Source organism: Helianthus annuus, chromosome 9, assembly GCF_002127325.2.
Source record: "Helianthus annuus cultivar XRQ/B chromosome 9, HanXRQr2.0-SUNRISE, whole genome shotgun sequence".
Lineage (NCBI taxonomy): Eukaryota > Viridiplantae > Streptophyta > Magnoliopsida > Asterales > Asteraceae > Helianthus > Helianthus annuus.
Window position 1 is genome coordinate 45889448 of NC_035441.2, and position 6197 is coordinate 45895644.

Consider the following 6197-nt stretch of genomic DNA (forward strand, 5'->3'; position numbering starts at 1 on the left):
GCACAAGCATATGTGTCAATAATAAACCTAGATTTCTTTATCAGAAATCTCTTACATATATCTATAATTCCAATATCAAACATTATTTCGTTTGATCATCTACCTCATAACTCGTGCGACAATATAAACGATGGAAACTCTTTAAGTTGGGATGCCATCAAAAGCATTTCCAATGCGTTACCATAGACTATTAACGCAAAAAAGAAGCATGTAAAGTTGTGCTAGTACACAAGAAAACACATGAAACTTAAAATATACGTCCACAAACGTAGAAGTATATCACACACGACTTCCAAGGCAAGACCTTTGGAAAATATGATTTGGCACGACGATACCAATGCTAATCCCGTCAGTAGAAGAACTACTAATCAAAAAGCAGCAATTTGCCACGTGATCCTACAAATGACATGAATCTCGCTGAGGTACGATAGAACAAGATTTCACAACAATCATTGCATGGCGTAATCAGACTCATAATTCTTGACGCTGCAAAAGAAGTCACATACCTTTGCAATCCCCCTATTTCATTTTATTCGACATTCCTTGGTAATGTCATTTAAGAAGAATTATCACACGAAATTTCAGATAAAATTCTTAAATTTCTTTTGTTGAAATTCTGACTTCTGCATATAGTAAGTAAACTTTCGCATTTCTACTCCCCCTAATGGTCATCATGAGGATTTCTTTCATAATCGCAAATATTTATTTGGTTATTTCATTTCTTGGTAAATCCACACGTTACACATGCACTGTTTGTTACGCATGTGGTTAGTTTGATTTATGAAGACCATTGGAAGGCTTCATTCCAATTTGTTGTTTTATCAACACTCAAATATCGTTTCGCTATACTTAATCTTTGCATTGTAATCCGCGTTTTTGCAAAACGATGACTCTTGAGATCGAATGACGAATTTCTTGAAAAACTCAATTTCCTTTGGCATACATGAGTTTTGTTGTGACCATGTCCGAACTTTCTTATTGATACATGAACTCGTTTTGTTTAAACCAAATTCAATTGTTTGAACTTGCTCGCATTACGTATTTAATTCAAAGTCCCATATAATAAATTGAAGCCATCATCTTCGAAATAATCCCAACAAGCACTTCAATTACTTTGAACCATAACAGGCTTGTTTGGTCTTCGAATTCATTAAATCGTTTCTTTGATCATGATCAACTTGTGGTGACGTTGTCACACCCCCAAAATCCACCCGCGGATAACACCCGCTTCGAGGGCGTGACTGACCAGGATCCAGCCACCAATTATACTGACAACTTAAATTAATAACAAGAGTAATATTTACTAACCATAAGATTAGCAATTATCAAGTTCAGTGTTCAAAGTTTTAAGTTCAGAGTAAATGTAGCGGAAGCATAATTAACAGTTTTAAACATTGTTCGTAAGGTAAACATAGTAAATGCCCAACACACGGGCAGACGACCACTACACATCCCAAGCAGCTGCTCCAGTCACTGGCCACCTGCAATGCATGCAGTAAGGGGTCAACAATAATGCTGAGTGAGTTCACTAGTTGTCCAGTTTTAATTACCAAAAACTCGTTTCACCAGTTAATTTATCCGTTTATACATGCCATGGGGAGCTACCCCAAAAGTTAGCGACTAAACTGTTTTTCCAATACCGAACACTAGGTAACCGTTTGCGTTTCCGCAGGATGCCCCGATGTCAATGTTCTATCATCATTGACGGATGCCTGAGTACATTAGTTCACGACCGATCCCATACCATGGCACGGTGTGAGGCTGGTAAAACCTAAATAGCGCTATCAACTAATAACCCGTTCGCCTGGCACCGGCGACTAATCGGTATTATGTAGTAGGGACTTGAGTGATAGAGTTGCGTTTAGTGCCGTTGATTGCATTCCGTATAAACAGTAATTAACTAAAAAGGTTTCCCAATACAAGGGAAGATAAAGTAAGTTTGTTCCCAATAACTAGGGAAGGAATGTAGACGGTATCCCCCTTACAAGGGGATAGGGTTGTTTTAGTCTCGTGTCCCAAACCACCGGGACGCATGCTTTTAAGTTGTGAACTCACCTTGGGTTGCTCGGTAAGATACGTTACTTGGTTAAGCTCGTTGGTTACCACGTCCTGGCATGGTTACCAAGCATGGGTCAAGTCGGGTACAAGTGAACACGTATACATACAGTAACATGTAGACATACAAACAGTAGCAGATCAGTAAACAGCCCAAACAATAGATGGCCCAACCGTTAAGGCCCAAAACAGCAAAACAGTCAAAGCCCAATACACAAAACAGCCCAGTCGAAACTAAGGTGGTTGCGACTCGCAACCGAGGTTGCGACTCGTAACTGCGGTCTCGGTCCGTCACGTTTTGGTTACGACTCGTAACCGGAGATTGCGACTTAGCAGGTGTGGTTGCGACTCGCAACCAGGTTTGATGGTGCTGATTGCGACTCGCAACTGGGAGGTTTCGACTGGTCATGCGTGGTTTCGAGTAGCAACCAAAGGTTGCGACTCGTAATCCGTGATAACGTGCATGGCAAACTTCTAGAACCTGCAGTGTACTATCTAATGAAATTGCATTTTCATGTAAATGTTGTACTATGCCACTAAACATGTCTGTTGGTCGTTTTGTGCACAAATTTGGATCAAAATCAGCATTTTCAAAATATTTAACACATTCAAACTGTTCTTCATGATGTTCATACCATAATCAAACAACATTCAACCATAAACAACACAAAACCTTGCATAGAACCTCCAATCGGACCCTCATCCTAAACGAACAACAACAATAATCCGAACATGCAATAGTAATCTATCTAAACCCTCATTATAACAACCGAATATCACAACATTTTATAAGCTATCCGAATCATCCAAAATATGTCATTATAACCGACTATCATGAACTTCTAACAAAAACCAAAACAAATCGGATATCATGCATTTTCAACATAGACCAAGCATTTTTAACCATCATTTAGCTACCATCACATTATTAACAATAATCAAGCATCATTTAGTAACAACACAAACAATCGAAGCAACTATAGGGATGTTTATGCTAACCGGTTGTGTGAAGCTCAAAGATCCGAGAAAAGAAAAGGGAAGATCCGATTGCGGTCTTGTTGTGGGTCGATCCGAGAGGGATGAGAAGAGTGGTCTTGGTTGCTAAAACTTTTAGGGTTTTTGTGTGAGAGATGAGAGTGTGAGAAGAGAGTGTGTAAAATGGTTAAGGGAGGTGGGGTTGGGTTTATATAATGTACCGAGTTGGGCTAGGGGGGTTTCCGGGTTGGGTTCTCGGTTACAAGGCCCAAACGGCCCAATCCAAACAACCGGCTCCTTTTGTTGTTCACGGTTCACTCGAGACCGGGTGGTCTCGAGTCGGGTCTCGGGTTTGGTTGTGGTTTCGGGTTCCGGTTCATCTCTCATACACACCCACTCTCTTATATCTATATATATATATATATACATACGTATAACACACTAGCACAAAGATCACATAGAACATCAAAACAATACACAACTTTTTCATTTAATAGTATACGTACACGCATGTTACATCGAAAGATTGTCCGGGAAATTCCGAAGTGTCACATTATCCCCAAGTTTTAGGAACTTTCGTCCCGAAAGTTAAGGCAGCCACTGTCAAGCTAGTGTAAGTGAAAGCGTTTCAACGGGGTGTCACATCATCCCCCCGTTAGTTTGAAATTTCGTCCCGAAATTCGTTCGTAGCTTCAGTGCTGGGATTTTCGTTAGGGAACAGCTGGGGATACTTGTGCTTCATCTGGTCTTCCCGCTCCCAGGTATACTCTGGGCCACGTCGCGAGTTCCAACGGACTCGTACAAGAGGTATCTGGCTACGTTTGAGGATTTTGATTTCTCGATCAGTGATCTCAATCGGTTCCTCAGTAAAGCGTAGCTGTTCGTCAATCGTTAGTTCCTTAAAAGGAATCACAAGTGTTTCATCCGACAAACACTTCTTCAGGTTGGATACGTGAAAAACGTTGTGTACCGCACTCAGTTCCTCAGGCAGGTTTAATCTATACGCAACCTTACCGATCTTCTCGGTAATTTCGAATGGTCCGATATATCGCGGATTAAGCTTGCCCCGTTTACCAAAGCGAACCACACCCTTCCAGGGTGAGACTTTAAGTAGAACCCGGTCACCGACCTGGAATTCCAATGGTTTCCTACGCTTATCAGCGTAGCTCTTCTGACGGTCACGAGCTGCCGCCATGCGTTGTCTGATCTGGGCAATCTTTTCCGTTGTTTCTACCACCATCTCTGGGCCTGTGATTTGGCTATCACCGATTTCTTCCCAGCAAAGAGGTGACCGGCATTTACGACCGTACAATGCCTCAAAAGGTGCTGCCTGAATACTAGTGTGGTAACTGTTGTTGTAAGAGAACTCCACTAGCGGTAGATGCTTCTCCCAATTCTTGCCAAAGTCGACCACACACGCTCTAAGCATGTCTTCTAGGGTTTGGATGGTGCGTTCGGACTGTCCATCCGTTTGCGGGTGATAAGCAGTGCTCATATCCAAACGTGAGCCAAAGCATTTGTGCATAGCTTGCCACAGTTCCGAAGTAAATCGAGCGTCTCGGTCGGAAATAATTGAGGTTGGCACTCCGTGCCTCGAAACTACTTCCTTTAAGTAAATCTCCGCCAGGGTAGAAAACTTGTCCGTTTCCTTAATAGCCAGAAAGTGCGCGGACTTGGTCAATCGATCTACGATTACCCAAATAGTATCGTTTCCGCGTTGAGATCTAGGTAACCCTGTAACAAAATCCATGGAAATTTGCTCCCATTTCCATTTCGGGATTTCTGGTTGTTGGAGTAGGCCTGCTGGCTTCTGGTATTCTGTCTTGACTCTCGCGCAAGTCAAACATTTGCTGACGTATGTTGCTATGTGGGCCTTCATACCGGGCCACCAATATGTAGTCTTCAAATCATGGTACATCTTGTCCGAACCAGGATGTACTGAGTAGCGGGACTTGTGGGCTTCGTCCATCACGAGTTCACGTAAGCCTCCAAAGAGAGGAACCCAAATGCGCCCTGTTACATAGTAAGCACCCTCTTCTTTCTGTTCTAGTTGCTGTCTCGACCCTCGCAGAGACTCAGCCCTGATGTTTTCCGGCTTCAATGCTTCAACTTGAGCATTTCGAATCTGGGTAGGGAGGTTAGACTGGATGGTAAGTTGCAGCGCTCGCACGCGCTTTGGTACGGTGTCCTTTCGGCTGAGGGCGTCTGCCACGACATTGGCCTTGCCCGGATGGTATTTGATGGCGCATTCGTAGTCATTCAAGAGTTCGACCCATCGACGTTGTCGCATGTTCAATTCCTTTTGCCTAAAGATATGCTCGAGACTCCTGTGATCGGTGTAGATAGTGCACTTGGTACCGTACAGGTAATGTCTCCATATCTTAAGAGCAAAGATCACTGCTCCCAGTTCCAAGTCATGCGTCGTATAGTTCTTTTCATGCGTCTTGAGTTGTCGAGAGGCGTAGGCAATAACTTTCTCGCGTTGCATTAACACGCAACCGAGTCCATGAATAGACGCATCGCAGTAAACCACAAAGTCGTCAGTACCTTCAGGTAGCGAGAGAATAGGAGCGCTACAGAGGTTATCCTTAAGCCTCTGAAAAGCAGATTCCTGTGCTGCATTCCACTTGTAGTAGACGCCTTTCTGAGTAAGAGTCGTGAGGGGTTGTGCAATCTTTGAGAATCCCTGAATGAATCTGCGGTAGTAGCCTGCTAAACCCAAGAATTGGCGAACTTCAGTGGGAGTCTTAGGCGTAGGCCAGTTCTTTATCGATTCGATCTTAGCTGGGTCGACATGAATTCCGTCCTTATTAACTACATGGCCGAGGAAATGGACTTCCCGAAGCCAGAAGTCACATTTAGAGAATTTGGCGTACAACTGCTCATTGCGAAGGAGTTCGAGGATAAGGCGTAGGTGTCGTTCATGCTCTTCTTGACTTTTCGAATAAATCAAGATGTCGTCGATAAACACAATCACGAATTTGTCGAGGTAAGGCTTGCATACGCGGTTCATAAGATCCATGAACACTGCCGGCGCATTGGTCATTCCAAAAGGCATGACGAGGAACTCGTAATGACCATAACGAGTCCTGAATGCAGTCTTGGAAATATCTTCATTACGAACTCTCAGCTGATGATAGCCTGATCGCAGGTCAATCTTTGAATAG